Raw genomic sequence first — 18719 nt, forward strand, 5'->3', positions numbered from 1 at the left:
CACCCCGGGGATAAAGATAGCTGAGATGCAGGGGACATGGGCTTCTGCCCATGAAAAGATCCGATCTACCTCCCTCTGGGCTGCCTGACTCCTGGTGCCGCCCTGGTGGTTTATATAAGCCACGGCAGTGGCATTGTCGGATTGTACCCTTACTGGGGAGCCCTGCAGAATCTCCGTCCAGCCCAAAAGAGCCAACCGAGCTGCTCGGATCTCTAAGACATTTATAGGTAGGGCTGATTCTGCCATTGACCATTTCCCCTGTAGGGTTAAATCGTCTAGGACTGCACCCCAGCCCGATAGGCTGGCATCCGTGGTTACTATCCTCCAAGAGGGGGGACTGAACGATCTTCCTTTCAGAAGATTTTTTGTGACTAGCCACCAACACAGACTCTGCCTTACCGCATAGGGAAGAGAAATGGGAAGATCCAAGGCCTGGAGTCTTTTGTCCCAGGCCGTGAGAATTGCTCTCTGTAGCCTTCGAGAATGGATCTGGGCATAGGGCACTGCCTCGAAGGTGGCCACTAGCTTTCCCAACAGGCGCATGCAGAGGCGTATAGATGGCCTTGTGCTGCTTAAGACTACCTGGATTAATTCCCTTATCGAGTCTACTTTGGACTGGGGCAGGAAGATCTGTTGTCGTCTTGTATCTAAAATTAGACCTAGATACTCCAACCTTCTTGTGGGCTGTAAGGCCGATTTGTCCCGGTTTAGAACCCAACCCAGGGACTCTAGGCAGTTTACTACTAGCAACACTGCCCGATTTAAGCCGGCCGCTGAGTGGTCGACTACCAGAAGATCGTCTAAGTAGGCCATGACCAGAATGCCCTGTTCCCTTAGGATGGCCAACACAGGGGCCAGGATTTTCGTAAAAACCCGAGGGGCCGTGGCTAGTCCGAACGGAAGGGCCACGAACTGATAATGCCGATAGTTTAGGGCAAAACGCAGAAACCTGTAATGGCCTGGGAAAATCAGAACATGCAGGTACGCGTCCTTTATATCGATGGAGGCCAAGAACTCCCTTCCTTGAAGGGCGGCCACCACCGAGCGAATGGACTCCATTCGAAAGGACCGGACTCTTAAAAAGCGGTTTAATGACTTTAGGTCCAGTATAGGCCTGACGTCGCCGTTTGGCTTTGGGACAATGAAGAGGTTTGAGTAAAACCCTTGTCCTTGCTCCCCTGCTGGTACTTCCATAATCACTCCTTGAGATAGGAGTCGCTCTAGGGCGGACAGAAGTGATGCCTGCTTTTGAGGGTCGCCTGGAAGTCTTGACGCTTGAAAGTGAGGAGGGGGGAACTCCCGAAACTCCAGCTTGTACCCCTGAGTCACTGAGGACAGAACCCATTGGTCGGTAACTTTGGCCCCCCACAACTCCGAGAAGAACCGGAGTCTTCCCCCCACCCGAGAGAGTGGGGGCGCCCCTTCACAAGGCTGCCTTAGGGGCAGCCTTAACCGGCTTACGGTTCCATGGTCTCTTGTTCCCTGCAGCTTGCCCCTGTGGCCTGTTTGCAGCTGCGCGTCCAGGAGGCCGTCGATACTGCCTAGAGAATGAGGGCCCTGGGACTGGAGAGGTTGGACGCTTAAAAGAGGGACCCCGGAACCTTTTCTTAACCGGCAAGAGGGTGCTGTTACCACTAGAGATCTTTTGTATATATTTGTCAAGATCTTCTCCAAACAATCTTTCTCCCTGAAAGGAGAATCCAGTAAGGAGTTTCTTGCAGGGGGTTTCTGCAGACCAGTTTTTCAACCAAAGCAATCTCCTCATATGAACCAAAAATAGGGATAAGCGAGAAGCTTGTTGGATCGAATCCTTGATTGCGTCTACCGCGAAACATAAGGCCCTAGGTAGGTCAGCCAGATCCTGAGCTTGTTGGGCTGGGAGGTCCTATAGGGCCTGCTTTGCTTGGTCTTTTAAAGCCTGGCAGACGCCAATGGCGGCTACAGCCGGCTGGACCACTGGCCCCGCTGTGGCAAAGGATGCCTTCAATAAGGTCTCAAGCCTTTTATCCACAGGGTCTTTAAACATGTGGATATTGTCTACTGGACACGTTAAAGACTTATTGACACATGAGATGGCTGCATCCACAGTAGGGACAGCCCATTTCTTTGAAAACTCTTCCTCTAAGGGGTACATGACTGCGAACCTTTTGGGAGGCAGAAAAATCCTGTCCGGCTTAGCCCAGTCCTGAAAAATCAGGTCCTTTAACAAAGGATGTACCGGGAATACCAAATTGGCTTGGGGCGCTTTCAGGGAGCCCAATGAGGATACCGCGGAGGCCAGAGGCTGAGGCACAGGTATCTTAAAAGCCAACCGCACCATATCTGTTAGGGACTGAACCCACAGTCTTTCTGCGTGAGAAGCTGAAAAAGGTTCCTCTATTGTAGAATCCTCAATACCTAAATGGTCAAGGTGATCCTGAGTCTGGTCTCCTTGATCTTCCAATTCGTCAGCGGAGAGGATATCCTCCTCCAGAGACTCAGACCTGGGAGACGGGGATCTAACCCGCTTCTTCCCTGCCAAAGATGCCGTAATTAGAGCGGCCATCCTCCTTTCTAATCCACCCAAGGTGGAGGCTAACATCTCTTCCGTCACATAGGAAGGAGCTGGTTGAGTAGGGCCAGCCGTAGCACCTAGCAACCCTGATGGCTCACCTAGGACAACAACCTCCGGGCATTCCGGAGCAGTAGGGGCCGCTGGATTTTGGATATCCTCAGAGCCTGATGGAGAACCCTTTGTTTTTTTTAACCGTCTTAGCGTTTTTAGCGCTACCTGCACCCTTAGGAGCCATAATATACAACTTCTGAGGCACTCCGCTAGTATACAACTGACTGTAATAGCTGGAGGAAATACACATATAATCAAATAAATGTGAAACAATAGGATAGGGTAATGTTAGAGGGACTCCAAACCTCCCATAACCTATAAAAAAGGAAAATCAATACTGAGCCCCAAGGGCTTCAACTACCAGTCTGGTATTGACCCCCTAATGCTGGGCTAGGTGAGCACCCCTAAGTGTTCAAAGGCGCTGCTTAGTACACAGGCTTTGAATGCAAACTTTTAAGCCAGAGGCTCCTTTAGTAAGGTGTACTTCCAACAACTGCCACCGGGTGTCACTGTGCCAGAAAGCTCTGTCAAACCTTCCTATGCTGTAGCCAGCATCGCTGCTCCGTGTCCCTTCACAGCCTTCACAGACTGAACAGCCCTCCAGGATTTATCCTCCCTGTGTGCAGGGAGGAGGAGCCGTCCTGCGTCAACCGCCCCCTCCCCGCGGCGTCGTCGCGCTCGTGCGCAAGCGCGCGCACCGATAAGTAAAGCGCGTGCGCGCGCCAAACGCCGTCAGGGGAAGCAGGAAGCCATGTGGAGAGGAACATCAGGACCTGAAACGCTGGAGCAGCAGACACAGGTAAAAGGAAGCTTTCAACTGTCTCCCTAATGGTATGGTTCCCTCTCTGTGGAACACCCTGCCCAAAAAAAGGCCCTCCTTGTGACAGAAGCAGCAGCAGCCTACTAGCCCAGCCAGGGGAACTATACCTGGGTGCTTTGAGCCATCCCGTTTGAAAACTTTGTGGTTCTCCTTTGCCCATGCACAGAGGCATAAATAGGCTGCCCAAGAATCCCCTGTAGGAAGCCTACTGACAAACCAAGTTCCGTAGGCCCCCTGCTTACCTTTCCACGCCGCAGGGTATTGCTCTGCAAGAGGCCCAATCTTCCCCCTTCACCGTGGGTATGGTCATAGACCTTCAGGGACCGGGGTCTTAAAAGAACACCACACACCTGGACCTATACAGCACCACTGGCAACGGGTATTCACTAGGTATAGAAACCAGACCTGGAACCCAGGGTCCAGCCCTCCAAGGAGAGGCATTATAGGCAAAACCCCATCCACGAATTGGGGCCCGGGTACCGTCCACTTTGGCTATGAAGCACCTTGGACGGATCCGGTCAGCTGGCCCTGGTCCCAAGGACTACTACAGGCACAGCCTCAACGTGCACCAACACCTAAGACACTGGCGAAAAAACTGAGGTACTCCCACTATGGGTGGGGGTTATATAGGGAGGGAACTTCCTGTCGGAGAGTGCCAGTGTCCATCACCTGAAGGTACACTATATAACCCATACGTAATGGCTATGCTGCTCTGTGTCCCGTGATGTACGATAAAGAAAATGTCCCGTGTACATGAAGCCTTACAAAAGGAAATCTTCACTTTAGAGTTTAGTTACACCAAGTTTTCCCTAACTGTACGTCCTTTTGACATGCATACAAGAAATCACAGGGGGTGAGAATATATTATCTGGGGGGGGAAGGCATGGACAATAACAGTGACCCTTCCTTACTCTACTAAAAATGTGTATTGGCTCCCTCGGTTCAATTGGAGTTTCTTCTAGAAAGACAGGAAATAAAGAGAAATTTTCCAGGAAGAGACACTGGCATACACACACACACACACACACACACACACACTTTTTTGCTGTAGTCAAGAGTTTTAATGAAAGTCAGACACATTCGAGATAGATGGGAGAATACCTCCCATGGAGCTATTGTACTCTGACAGAAGCAGAAGGGAGGCTTCCCCATCAGAATACACTCACCAGGCAGTGGAGGCAAAGAGGGCATTTTACCCTGTATAGTTATCCGCCACACATTTTCCCCCCATACGTAAATAATTTACACACTACCACGATATTCTAAGACAGGTTAGGACCAGTAAAATATGAAAAATGTTCTGTGTAAAAGGTGATCCTAAGAGAGGGGTTTTACTTTGGGTGCCAAGAGTTGTGTTCCTACAGATATCAGTCATGGAAATCTGGTCTGGGAGACAAATACATTTCTTGCATTGCCATGAATAAAGGGGAGCTGAAAGAACCAGAAAGGATTCCAAATGTGGGTTATTTTGTCCGATAAACCAAGGTCAAGCCAACACCTTAGCAGCTGTACAATATTTTCCATGCGACAGACAACCCGAGCTGTATAACCTTCCAGACGCTGTTGTCACTAGGTTAAAAGGCGGTTAGTAAAACCTACGTGAAACATAGGAGTTACTTAACAAGGCTTTGAGATTAGACAGAAGAACATAAAAATGTGAACTGTAAATAAGTATAACTCATTTTGAGGTCAACTTCCAAGGACGTGGTTATAAAAACAGTGCCATTATATTGTAAGGGATTGTGCTATAAAGATAACATTCCTTTCTCTGATATATAAAACAGTAAGCATGGTACCATCAGTAAAAAAAAAAAAAAAAAAGTAAAAAAAATCTGATTCTTGTAAAGGGTAGCCTGAAGCTGGCTATGCACTAGTAGAATTTCAAATGAAAATGGATTTAAATCCACCAATTAGAAAAACAAATATTTGTTCTTACAATTAAAAATGTCATTTGACATTCTACCTAGCTTTAGACAAAAAACATACACATCCTGATATAAGCAATGTTGTGACTACAACAGTGGGCAGTGAGGGATCTGCCATTCCATAGCAATCCACTCATTAGCTTGGAGGTGCCTAAATCTGACCACAATTGTAAAGCGCTTACATGAGTATACACTCACACGTTCAAAACCCATTTTCTCCAGAAAAGTTCATGGGTGGGCGGAAGGTGTCTGCTGTACTAAGCTCTTGTGAGGATGCCATCAATGTCTGGTTTATAGTTATCCATATACAAGTAATATATATATATATATAAATATTATATATATATATATATATATATATATATATATACACACACACACAAACTATATATATATATATATATATATATATATATATATATATATATATATATATATATATATATATATATATATATATATATATATATATATATATATATATATATATATATATATATATATATATATACACATACATACATACATACATACATACATACATATACACACACACAGTATACTGTATCTACTCATCAGTTTGTGCAAAAAAAAAAAAGATAGGTTAGTAGTGTGCGAACTCCTGCCTAACTTTATTCTGCCTTTGGTAGGGTGAGGAAGGGTCAGAAACCAACATTTTACCCTTGGGTGATATTTTCTTAAATGTTCTGTCCCATTGTCAAACACAAGGGGGCAATGGGTAATGGAAAGCACATCCAAATGGGAATGAGTCAGCAGCAAAAACTTTTTTTTTAGTGAAGTGGGAATGTGCGTCTTGACCTGATGACACATTTCCTTTGGTTCCAATACTGGTGTCACACAGGTGAGTTTCCCTCAATTGAGTCACAGTCTGTACTAAACCTGTACATTCTAATGGTAAAAGCCTAAAATAAGCTAGATTAAGGTAGAGTAATCTGCCCTGTGATATTTCCCCTAAAAGATGGAGTTTGGATGCTGACCCACTTGCAGATTTCTTATAGTTCTAACAAAGATCGTGGCTTTGCTCTAACTTACTATAAAATTACTCCTAGGAATTCTTCATACCATAAGGCCTGGTTCACACTGGGTACGATTTGAGATGCAATTTAGGATGTCAAATCGCATCTTAAATCGGCTGCATTTGGCAGCAATGGCACCGTCCTAATCAGTGCGACGCCGCATTTGCGGCGCTGCACTGATTAAAAAAAGTATTTCCTGTACTACTTTTTGCGATTTCGGGCCGCGATTTACATTGACATCTGTGCAGAAACCTGCACAGATGTCTCTGAAATCACGGCCGAAATCGGGACTGCCAGCGGGAGTGAAATTCTGTGAGTTAAGTTTAGCTGAACTCGCACGGCTTCACTCCTGCAGCCCAGTGTGAACCTGGGCTATAATTAGGGCTGCAACTAACGATTATTTTCATAATTGATTAGTTGGCCAATTATGGTTTCGATTAAATCGGATAATGGCCTTAAAAAAAAAAAAAAAAAAAAATTGCATTTTTTTGGGCCAATTTGTTGTCGGGCAGATTACAAAACACATTACATGCTTTTCCATTAAAGTATATTGAACCCAAAAAAAACAAAATGGCACCGTTTTGTGTAGAAAAGTCCCTGCCCTTTCCAAATGCGCAGCAGCTGAAAAAAAATCATGGATGTGAAGGTGTCCCATAGGAAAAACATGTAACTGAACTGTAGTGTGTTTCTGCAAAAAGCACCAAAAAAACAGAGGTGTGAACCCAGGCCTGAGATGTTTAGTAACATAATGGGGTTAAAAAGACAAAAATAAGTACAGAAAGTGCAAAATATCGCTACTGTAAGGGGTTCATTTTTTTACTGTGGGACAGTGAAAGTAATATTTATAGTAGCGATTTGCTTTTTTGTACTATAAAAAGGGCAAATTTTTTTTTTTAACCCCATTATGTTACTGCCCGATTAATCGATTATGAAAATGGTAATCGATTAATTTCATAATCGATTAGTTGTCGATCAATCGATTAGTTGTCTCGGCCCTAGCTATAATACATTAAAATTTCAACAGAGAGCTTGCCCTCTTATATAGAGATGTTTACTTTTCTTGTTAATTTGTATCTTTAATCACCCAGGTGACTGCTGGCCAATAGTCTGTCATTGAAGGGTATGTGCTTGGTGGGACCAGCTATCAGCTCACAGCTGTGAAACTATTCCTGCCCCTGGGATTTGCACGGTGGCTAAATGCTTGTGTGAATGGAGCCTAAAATTGCTACCTTAACCACTTGAGCACCGCGTCATGTAAAATGACGGCTTCACGGTGGCTCTGGAAAGTCAACAGGACGTCAATTGACGTCCTGGATTCCTCCGGCCACTGGGGGGCGCGCGCGCCCGGCGCGTCCCTGAGATGCCGATGCATGTGCCTGGCGGTCGCGATGTCCGCCAGGCTCCCGCAATCGGTAATGACAGAGCAGGGACGTGGAGCTCTGTGTGTAAACACAGAGCTCCACGTCCTGTCAGGGGAGAGAGGAGACCGATCTGTGTCCCTTGTACATAGGGACACAGCATCGGTTACCTCCCCCAGTCACCCCCTCCCCCCACAGTTAGAACACTAATTAGGGTACACATTTAACCCCTTCCTCACCCCCTAGTGTTAACCCCTTCAATGCCAGTCACATTTATACAGTAATTGGTGCATATTTATAGCACTGATCGCTGTATAAATGTGAATGGCGCCAAAAATGTGTCAAAAGTGTCCGATGTGCCCGCCATAATGTCGCAGTCCCAATAAAAAAATAAATAAATAAATCGCAGATCGCCGCCATTACTAGTAAAAAAAAAAATAATAATAATAATAATAATTCTGTCCCATATTTTGTAAGCGCTTATTGCGATTTTTTTTTTTACCAAAAATATGTAGAAGAATACGTATCGACCTAAACTGAGAAAAAAAAATTTGGAAAAAAAAAATTGGGCTATTTATTATAGCAACAAGTAAACAATATTGAATTTTTTTTCAAAATTGTTGCTTTTTTTGTTTTATAGCGCAAAAAATAAAAACCGCAGAGGTGATCAAATACCACCAAAAGAAAGCTCTATTTGTGGGGGAAAAAAGGGCGTCAATTTTGTTTAGGAGCCACATCGCATGACCGCGCAATTGTCAGTTAAAGCGACGCCGTGCCGGAAGCTGAAATTTCACCTGGGCAGGAGGGGGGTATATGTGCCCGGTATGGAAGTGGTTAAAGGCCATTTTCTCAGAAGGGCACAAGAGTGGGACAGTCTGCTGCAAGGGGCAGCACAGTGACTAAGTGGTTAACGCTTCCGCCTGACAGAATTAGGAAAGTTAGTTTGAATCCCAACCGTGCACTACCTTGCCTGGAGTTTGCATGTTCTCCCTGTGCCTGGGTGGGTTTCATCCGAGTACTCCGGTTTCTTCGCACACTTCAAAGACATGCTTTAAGGTTAATTGGCTCCGGTCCCAATTAGCCCTAGTATGTGTATGTATGAATGAGAGTTAGGGTCCTTGTAAGCTCCTTAAAAGGCAGGGACTGATGTGAATGTAGAATATGTAAAGCGCTGCATAAATTAACGGCGCTACCATGTTTCCCCGAAAATTAGACCTACCCCGATAATAAGACCTAGCATGATTCTCAGGGAGGGCTGCAATATAAGCCCTACCCTGAAAATAAGCCCTAGTAAAAATCTGTTAATTTTTTTTAAATGAAACTTGCATAATGATTACACCGCCGTAAGGTGTGCGTGTCTCCCTTTGCCGGAGGTCTTCTCCTCTCCTCATAGCCGACACCCACAGCCTCCCCCTTCCCCAGCACACGGCCGACATCAGCCTGACAGCGACTCCCCCCTTTGCACTCCTCCCACCTGATGCCCACGGCCCCTCCCTCCTCAGCGCACGGAGCAAACGGGACACCGGCTCCCTTCTCCTCCCGCACGCGGCCCCCCTCCTCAGTGTGCGGAGCGTGCACTGAGGAGGGGGGGCCGCGTGTGGGAGAAGAACCGACACAAACGGGACACCGGCTTCCCCCTCCTCCTCCAGCACGCGTCCCCCCCTCCTCAGTGCACGGAGCGTGCCGACACTAACGGGACACCGGCTTTCCCCTCCTCCGTTCTTCTCCCGCACGCGGCCCCCCCTCCTCAGTGCATGGAGCGGCCGACACCAGTGGGGATCCCGGAGCAGAGAACAAGAGCCCAAGCACACCATGCGACACCCAGGGGAGCTGCAACAAAGGTATTTCCCACAAAACAATCACAAAGGGAGACACAACGCACCCCACACTGGCACAATTCCCACAAAACGAGTTACATAATTCTATAGGATGGTTTTTATGACAAAATACTGACTCCTGACTTGAGGGGGAGAAGACAGGGGACACGGGAGATGGATAAATGACACGGCAGAAGCACTATGCAATCTATCATGCTTTAAAGGAAAAGGATTTTGTCTTTTTTTTTTTTTTTAGGGTTACAACCACTTTAAGATCATTGTACATACTGTAAATAAATAAGACATCCCCCGAAAATAAGCCCTAGTGCGTTTTTGGTTGCCAAAACTAATAAGACCCGGGCTTATTTTCGGGGAAACACGGTATACAAGTACCTGTAATAAATAAGTTGCCACTTTGCTATACACCTAGTGCTGTTTTACATCACAATCAACAATGGACAGTCTGATGACAAGAAATATTCAGACTATTATTCGTTATTAGTCAACACGGATAAAGCTCAGTAAGAATCAACTGCCAACATTTTGTATGTTGTAGTCAACCACTTCCTTGTTTTGAGCTACTAAAAGGGAAATCTAGAAGCAATGAAAATCTTTGATAAAAACAGCAACTTAGAAGACTCACTATAAATATCTCCGGTTCACGCGCCAGACAGCTGCCGTTTTATGGCTAGCAGAAAAATGCAGAATTTTGTTTTCTTAAAACATAAAATGTTAATGCTTTGAGAATGACTGGAAAGTTGGCAAATGATCTGTGTAATGTCAACATACCTAAAATAGGTAAACTTGGCATTACACTAGAAGCACTCATTGCAGCAAGTTAACACATTATTTGGTGACTGACCATGTCAGAAATTGTTATACTTTACATAAAATTTCTCAAGATTTGCAACAATCTTAAAAAAAAAAAAAGGGGGAAGAAGTTTACCGAAAGTACAAATCTTGGAAAACTGAAAAGAACAGATAATATAATGAACTGGATATACTTAAAACTGAAGAAAGGCAAAAAAGAGGTGTATTCCTCAATCACAGTGGCGGGCTTTGTGCATTTCTTCCAAATCTCTGCAGTAATCCAGTGTGAAAACTTTACCCCTGTGCAGAGCTTCCTGTAATAAAGACTGATCGTTGCAGCTCTTGCTCTGTGTGCAGGGTGACTGGTCTGGTCTCCGCCCCTCCTGTAGTTTTCTACAGGCAGCCTGTAGTGGGCAGAGTCTGCTGGATCCCTCCTACAGCTCTGCCCTCTCTACAGGCCATAAACAGCAGAAGGAGAAATCAAGTTGTTACCTTGTAGAAGTAGCACTGATCTGCAGAGGCATTTGGTGCACATAGTAGATTTAAAAAATGTATTGCTATAGACTGAGGAATGTACTTAACATTTAAGTTTGTATGCTAGGACTCGGAGTTCAGCTTTATAAAGACGGTCGCTATAAACACATTTTAGATGGAGGTGATAAAAAAAAAAAAAAAAAAAAAAAAAAGTACTTAAAATAAGCCATAGCTTTTGCATTGTAAGTTTTTCTTATAAAAGTGCCTACCAAATAACCGGTACTATATGTTCAGGGACATCAGCAGGTATTTTGCATTCCAGGCCCTGAACACACAAGGCCCTAAACAAAAGTACCACTTAGTACAGCATTCAGATTCATCCAGCTGCTGCACATTCTGACAGGCGGCAGGGCTGGACGCTGCACTAAAATGCAGAGATTGCACTTACAGGAGCTAGACATCCAGTGTACAAGGGGCCTAATTCTGCCTTAACATTTAACATCCTAATACGATTTTAGAAACAACCCTTTCAATATGGGGGGGTAGACGGTTTAGACGCGAAGGTACACCACCCACAGGGAGTCTGGTCCTGAATTACATATTAGCTTTCCCCTTAAAAAGAAAGTTAAGAGTAACACATATGTAAAAACAAATCCACTGAGAAAGCATTTGTTTTAAACATGTGAATGTAAATAGTTATTTTCTCTTATTTATTTTTTTTCTTTTAAATATCACCCACTGATCCAGTCATCAAGTTCTTTTCAGACATTTCTAATTATAGGGTGACAACTTTCTGCTCCCATCTTCCAACTGTGCTCCTGCATGGTCACACCAACTTCTAATGGGGACTACAAAAGTGTTTCAACACACATTACATTACATTACATTACAGTTGTCACCCTCATCCCTAGAGCATGTAGACAGAAGTGGTTATAAAGAGGCTGCATGAGATCAGCAGCACTGAGACATTAAGTATTATAATTTAGCAAACTAATGACATTGAGTAAGGGGTTTACATCTATGTTTTATTCCCATTTTAAAAGATCAACTTTTTTAGAAAACACTTTTTGGCAAAGATTAAATGGTCACAATGATTGTTTTTTTTTTGCTCTACTGAGCCAATCCCAACAAAAGAAAAAGTAGAAATCAGATCACACAATATTACAAAGGAAGCTCTCATCCATTTGATAAAAAAAAAAAAAAAAGAAGGAGACATAAATGGTGCTTTAGGGAATATATAACAAGGTCGTAATGACAACTCTGAGTGGTTCAATTGCCTTTGAGAAAAGAAGTGTGTGTAAATGTGAGGAATTAAAGAGACACTTTATTTTATCACTGGAAAGAGCAGCATTCAATACTGAAGAGTCAAGTGGTGCAGACAAGGATAATGCGCTGTTATTGTCAGTACTAAGCCAAGCTGGCAATAGAGACCAAAACAAACCCAGCTAGGTACAGCTTCACGACTACTGTTTCAAAGGAACAATCTCACACGGATCCATGGAGGGAGATATAAAAACTATTCTCTAAACTAGGAATGCTTCTGCTGCAATTCCAGCTCCCTCCCATTTATGGAAGGATTTTAAAAAGAAGACTTCATGCGTTTTGGTGACCCTTGATCCTGGCAGCCCTTGGCACACAGATGTGACCATTATGCACAGATCTGACGCAGGTTTTCAATCAAAAAACACTCATAAAACGTGACTAATGGCACATTATATATTGACGCAGTGCTGAGTGTCATATTTATTAAATCAACCAGCCATTTTATATATTGCATGTCTCATCGCTCCTGTTTAGCCTTCTTGTGTGGTAGGATTAAATCTTACATGGTATACAGTTCCATGCAGTATGTGCTCCCAGCCTGTTTAATCTATAAACCATATTTAAATTACATTTTATTACTGCTTACATTAGGTCTGCATTTAGGAAATTCTTGGGTTGTAGGCCACACAGGAGGCATGTACGAGGAGGACAGCGAGTTGTGTGTGCTGAAACATCTAGTTTGACATGCTTGTTTGCCTTGGACATTGATCCGCACTCTGAAAAAGAACAAACATTCCTCCTTTCCAACAACGGGACAAGATCCCATGCCATCACAGACACCTTGGCATAAAAATACAACAAAATTACCCTTACAGTGGGGCTCCCCCATACTGCAGGTGTTAAAAGCTTGTATTTGTCAAACTTAAACTTTAAAAGGATAAGTTCACCTTTCGGAACATGTTACCCTATTTAGGGTAACACGCTCCTGCATCCTAACCCATCCCCCCGCAACAGTGCGACAGTGGGCGAGGGATTTTTTTCCCCGCACTCACTGTCACAATTCAAGAACAGCACGACCATGCAGGACTCCTCTCGCACACACAGGTCACTCAGTTTCCTGTGAATGAATAGATTACAACTACTTACAGCCATGGCAGCTGACGGCTTGTAGTTCTGAAAGGACTGCAAGGGCACTGATTAGCACTCTCGCAGTTCATTCGCAAGCCCTTCAGCTTGTAAACAGTCAGTCCTTTCAGAGGTACAGGCTGAAAGCTGCAGGGCTTGTCCACTGAAGCCTGACATTGTACCCCTGATCCACGGATTACAGGTCCAATATTTTTCAGGCTCCTGCAAGAAAAAAATAAATAAATTAAAGCATTTTTTTCTACAAAAATATGTGCACTTATTTTTTCCCAAAAGGCAAACTCATCCTTTAAAAGAAGGGTTTTTATTTACCTTATCCTGCAATCTTGGACGGCCTGTGTGTGCAGCCATTATCACAAGGAACAAGGCAGAACCAGTAGTTTTAGTAATCTATGGCTTTCTTGTCCCCCAATTATGTAAAAAAAAAAAAAAAAAAAAAAAAACATAACATGGTACATACACCCCTATCTTCTTAAAGTGGTGTTTCACCCTAAAAAACAAGTTTCTAGCATGCCATCAAGCATACTAGCGCGAGCTACAGTATGCCTTTCCTTTTTTTTTTGCGCCGTACTCACAGTTTAATCCTGTAGTGAAGTGTCAGACTCCCCGCGGGGAATGGGCGTTCCTATGCAGAGGGAAGATGATTGACGGCCGGCTATGGCGCGTCACGCTTCCCGAAGATAGCCGAAATAGGACTTGCCTCTTCACGGCGATATACGGCGCTTGCGCACAGACATCGGAGCTGACTGCGCAGGCGCCGTGAAGAGGCAAGTCCTATTTCGGCTATCTTCGGGAAGTGTGACGCGCCATAGCCGGCCGCCAATCATCTTCCCTGTGCATAGGAACGCCCATTCCCGCGGGGAGTCTGAAACTTCACTACGGCAGTAAACTGAGTACGGCGCCAAAAAATAAAATAAAGGCGTACTGTAGATCGCGCTAGTATGCTTAATGGCATGCTAGAAAAAAAATAAAAATGTTTTTTTTTAGGGTGAACCCCTGCTTTAAAGGCACCCCTGAAAGTCCTAATTGCATTAACCCCCATTGCCACAAGGGTTGTTCTGCCAGTTTTCCTGCACCTTACTACACAGAATGCCATTCTTTCCAACTGTGCCTATTGAAAATTGTATGCGATAAGGATTGACCCCCGACAACCTCAGGGCTTAACACATTCTACCAATGATTCAAATTGTGAGAGCAAGAAATAACAGACTACGTTCTTGCTTGTCCCAGGGCAAAGAGGAGGAGCTTTTATTGCTACTGCAGATTTATAGACAAAAAGACATCATTCACATGAGCACATGTGATTGGCTCAGTCCATATAAAGTCTTCCCCTTGCGACGTTTATTCTTGGCACAAAAAGTCCTCATGGCGTATCCAGAAGCACAGGGCCCCCCACTCAAGCTCACAGGGGCTTCATTCTTCAGTCCATGGGGTGGGCCGGAAGGAGGGAGTTTAGGAGTGCAGTAGAAGGGGCCATCTGTCTTCACTTAATCACTTCAGAAGGTTCTTTAACTCTACATACTCTGTCACTTCATTTAAGGAAAGATAGATATATAGATATATAGATATATACACACACACACACACACACACACACACACACACACACACAATTATTATATATAATTTCTCTCCTTCATGTAAAAAAACTATTTTTTTGCTAGAAAATTAATCAGAACCCCCAAACATTATATATTTTTTTTTAGCAGACACCCTAGGGAATAAAATTGCAACTTTTTTTTCCCCCCTCGCACGGTATTTGCGCAATCATTTTGCAAACGTCTTTTTGGAAAACTTCGGTACTTAAAAATCTCCATAGGTGACGCTTTAACATTTTTTACAGGTTACTATTTGAGTTTCAGAGGAGATCTAGAAGTGCTAGAATTGTTGCACACGCTCTAACGCATGCAACGATACCTCACATGTGGGGGTTTGAATGGCGTTTACATATGTGGGCGGGACCTGCATGCGTGTTCGCTTCTGCGCGCGAGATGACAGGGGCGTTTTGAAAAATAAAATAAAAATTGTACTTCATTTTTTATTTTATTTTTTTTGATCGCTTTTATTCCTATTACAAGGAATGTAAACATCCCTTGTAATAGGGATCAGTGTGACAGGTCCTCTTTATGGAGATATGTGGGGTCAATAAGACCCCACATCTCTCCTCCAGGTTTACAAGCATGAAATCGTTGAAAAAAAAAAAAAGAATATCACGCTCACATGCCGACAGCCGCGATTGCGGCTTTGTTTACTTCCGAGGGACGTCTTTGATCGTCAAGAGCAGACCTGGGCAAACTACGGCCCGGGGGCCGTATACGGCCCGGCGGACCTTTTAATCCGGCCCACCCCCGCCGCCGCTGCCACGTTAATCACCGCGGCAGGGAACATAACAGACAGCGTTCGTTTGAACAGCTGTTTTCCCCGCCGCGCATAGACACTCCCCCTTGGACGGATCTGTCCAATCGCGAGCAAGGGGGAGTCACATAGACACTCCCCCTTGCTCGCGATTGGACAGATCCGTCCAAGGGGGAGTGTCTATGCACAGCGGGGAAAACAGCTGTTCAAACGAACGCTGTCTGTAATGTTCCCCGCTGCGGTGATAACGGTAGGCAGGGCCGGGAGGGGTCACTGTGCCCATCAGACACAGCCACTTGTGCCAACACATGCAGCCACTTGTGCCAACACACGCAGCCACTTGTGCCAACACACGCAGCCACTTGTGCCAACACACGCAGCCACTTCGCCACCATAAATTGTCGCCACTGTGCCAATCACACGCAGCCACTGTGCCAATCAAACGCAGCCACTGTGCAAATCAAACGCAGCCACTGTGCAAATCAAACGCAGCCACTGTGCCAATAACACGCAGCCACTGTGCCAATAACACGCAGCCACTGTGCCAATAACACGCAGCCACTGTGCCAATAACACGCAGCCACTGTGCCCATCACACGCAGCCACTGTGCCCATCACACGCAGCCACTGTGCCCATCACACGCAGCCACTGTGCCCATCGCACGCAGCCACTGTGCCAATCGCACGCAGCCACTGTGCCAATCGCACGCAGCCACTGTGCAATCAATTGTTGCCACTGTTCCCAAACACAGCCACTGTGCCAATCACATGCAGCCACTGTGCCAATTACACGCAGCCACTGTGCCAATTACACGCAGCCACTGTGCCCATCGCACGCAGCCACTGTGCCAATCACACGCAGCCACTGTGCAATCAATTGTTGCCACTGTTCCCAAACACAGCCACTGTGCCAATCACATGCAGCCACTGTGCCAATCACACGCAGCCACTGTGCCAATTACACACAGCCACTGTGCCAATCACACGCAGCCACTGTGCCAATCACATGCAGCCACTGTGCCAATCACACGCAGCCACTGTGCCAATCACACGCAGCCACTGTGCCATCAATTGTCGCCACTGTGCCATCACATGCAGCCACTGTTTAATCAATTGTTATTGATTAAACAGTGGCTGCCTGTCCCCAGCCTCTGTCCCCCTCCTGTGTCATGTCCCCAGCATCTGTCCCCCTCCTGTGCCATGTCCCCAGCGTCTGTCCCCCTCCTGTGTCATGTCCCCAGCGTCTGTTCCCCTCCTGTGTCATGTCCCCAGCGTCTGTCCCCCTCCTGTGTCATGTCCCCAGCATCTGTCCCCCTCCTGTGTCATGTCCCCAGCGTCTTTCCCCCTCCTGTGTCATGTCCCCAGCGTCTGTCCCCCTCCTGTGTCATGTCCCCAGCGTCTGTCCCCCTCCTGTGTCATGTCCCCAGCGTCTGTCCCCCTCCTGTGTCATGTCCCCAGCGTCTGTCCCCCTCCTGTGTCATGTCCCCAGCGTCTGTCCCCCTCCTGTGTCATGTCCCCAGCGTCTGTCCCCCTCCTGTGTCATGTCCCCAGCGTCTGTCCCCCTCCTGTGTCATGTCCCCAGCGTCTGTCCCCCTCCTGTGTCATGTCCCCAGCGTCTGTCTCCCTCCTGTGTCATGTCCCCAGCGTCTGTCTCCCTCCTGTGTCATGTCCCCAGCGTCTGTCCCCCTCCTGTGTGATGTCCCCAGCATCTGTCCCCCTCCTGTGTCATGTCCCCAGCATCTGTCCCCCTCCTGTGTCATGTCCCCAGCCTCTGTCCCCCTCCTGTGTCATGTCCCCAGCCTCTGTCCCCCTCCTGTGTCATGTCCCCAGCCTCTGTCCCCCTCCTGTGTCATGTCCCCAGCCTCTGTCCCCCTCCTGTGTCATGTCCCCAGCCTCTGTCCCCCTCCTGTGCCATGTCCCCAGCCTCTGTCCCCCAGTTTTCCAACAATGATATTTACTGCTTTTTATAAAGAAATACAATTGATTTTATGCAGTATTGAGTTTAGCCTTTTGGCCCGGCCCTCCAAAATATTTTTAGTTTCTCATGTGGCCCCATCGAAAAAATAATTGCCCACCCCTGGTCAAGAGGATATATATAGATCAAGAAATAAAAGAAAATAAAAACAATATAAGGAAGGAAAGCACCTGAATAGTTCAGGAGAAAAGTAACAGAACACAAAATATTCATTTTAGTAACTTCCATCACAGTATGCACAGTTGCCCAGTATGCACAGTTGCCCAACACCCAAAAAGGTATATGAGCTTTATAAGCACATTCAGGTGTTTATGACCCAACAGACGTTAATGAAGCACCTGTAAAAAAGTGTACAAGTGTATGTGCATTCTTACACCTAAACAAAATTTTCCTCCCATATAAAATTGGACTCCTCTGCTTGCCCTGCCCAGCCCAGGACTCTGTCTATGGCCATCCTAAAGCTCCATTCACACCTGAGAATTTAGTAGCTCAAAGCTCCAAAAACACTTAACATCCAAAATCCCATAGGAGAGCTCAGGCACCTGTAGCTCAATGGTTAAAAAAAAAAAAAAAAAATTGTCATACAAATAAGCACAGCAGGATCCCAAACACTTCTGAAAAGTAGTTATCTATACAAGACTACACACTTTCTCACTTCCTAGCGTTTATTGCCCAGTAGGTTAGAGTAGGGGTACCGAGTTGCTATAGCACTACTTGTCCCGGATAGGGCTAATGGTAGGCCAATTGCAACACTGATACCTCCTGATCTTCCAACAAAAAACATGCTTCACATACATTGGAAGTGCAAATAAACCACACCGTCAGCTGCAGTCTTACACATAGGGCTAATATATCAGGTGGAGGGCGATGTTGAATTTCCAGCAGGCGGGGGCGATTTTTCCTGCTCAATACAAGATTCATCCAAAGATCCAAAAGGAATTGGAGCAAAGAACATTTAGAGTTCTGCTTTATAGCTTGTATAGATGATCCTTGAACATGCATGTAGCAGATGAATTGATTAGGGAGTGAAAACTCTGCTGCCAACATCACTGTCATCATGCATACAAAAGATGGCTGATAAATATCAAACACACCTGCTTGGTTTCTGCAGATCACCTTCATAGCAAAAAATTGTTC

General features: G+C 45.5%; 1 protein-coding gene across 1 annotated transcript in view; it reads right to left on the minus strand.

Moving 5' to 3' along the window:
* Positions 1–18719, minus strand: part of PIK3CB (phosphatidylinositol-4,5-bisphosphate 3-kinase catalytic subunit beta) — a 266552-nt gene that overhangs the window by 208043 nt on the left and 39790 nt on the right. The window lies entirely within an intron of this gene.

The sequence above is a fragment of the Rana temporaria genome, chromosome 4, assembly GCF_905171775.1.
Source record: "Rana temporaria chromosome 4, aRanTem1.1, whole genome shotgun sequence".
NCBI lineage: Eukaryota > Metazoa > Chordata > Amphibia > Anura > Ranidae > Rana > Rana temporaria.